This window comes from Urtica dioica, chromosome 3, assembly GCF_054948205.1.
Source record: "Urtica dioica subsp. dioica isolate 48M chromosome 3, U.dioica_male_clone48M_v1_H2, whole genome shotgun sequence".
Lineage (NCBI taxonomy): Eukaryota > Viridiplantae > Streptophyta > Magnoliopsida > Rosales > Urticaceae > Urtica > Urtica dioica.
Window position 1 is genome coordinate 35,250,444 of NC_142758.1, and position 1,172 is coordinate 35,251,615.

Genomic DNA, 1,172 nt, shown 5'->3' on the forward strand with positions numbered 1-1,172 from the left:
AACGAAAATATCAACGTCCGCTCCTTGGTGCTCAGCCTCCGCTCGCAACGTGTTGAACCTAGCGACCAGTCGATCCTGATATAATTAACTAGTTAGTATATATTAATCGAAAAATAAGAAAAATAAATGTAAACTTACATTACGTGCGGAGGCTTCAGGAGTCAGCTGTTGGAATCGATCTAGGGTTTGAGAAAATAATTAACGCTTCGGTAAGCGGCGGAATTTTATAAATTTTCTTTTACAAGTAAAACAGTTTTTACTAACCTAGACAAGTGCAAGTACATGTAATTAAAAACCAGTATGAGCTAGAAGTTTACTAACCTTTCTTGAAGCTTGAACTTTGAAGAAGCTTGTGGAAAGTTTGCAACGCTCGTCTCCCCTCGCAGCATGTCTCTCTTTCTTTCCTCGGCACCTCGAGCAACCACGAAAGTTTCTATCACTAAATCACTCGAAAAGAAGGAATCAGTGAGTGGGCACTTTTAAACACTACGACTTAAGAACGAGTCTCGAAGTCGCAGAGCTAAACACTAGGTCGAGTGAGGACCTAGGTGCCAAGACAAGAAAAATCGAAAATAAACTTAGAGAGAGAGAGAAGAGGGGCGGCAACCACAAGTTCTAGAGAGAGAAGCTCTCAATCTCTAACTTATGTGTAATGAGAAAACAATGAGAATGAGGGCCCTATTTATAGGAGAGGGGTTAGCCTTAGAAAATAGGAGTTTCCTCTTTATCCAAGCATTCATGAGCAATCTCTTATTGCCCATTCTCTCCATATGCGCCCATCACATTCATTCCCTTAAGGGATTTGTTTCCTAATTTGTTTCCTCTTCTTTGCTTGTCCTTGCCGCCCATATCCTTTCCTCTTAGAGGAAATTTGTTTCCTCTTTTTCTTTTGGCAAGTATCTAAATACATTTATGCACAAGATATTCTCTTTCTCTTGGGTATTTTGGGCGCCCAACATTTCTAGAAAGGCTTCTAGAATTTTCTTCACTTGTTCATGACAACATAAGAAAAGGCCCATTAAGAATTTTCAATAAAATTCTTATGAAATGAAATTAATTCACAAGGCCCAATGATCAAGTCATGGCCGAGTGACATTAAGTCATCAAATGAACTTGTCAAAAAAATTTATTGACATTCATTTCATCCTTTGTCTCAAAAGACAAAAATACCC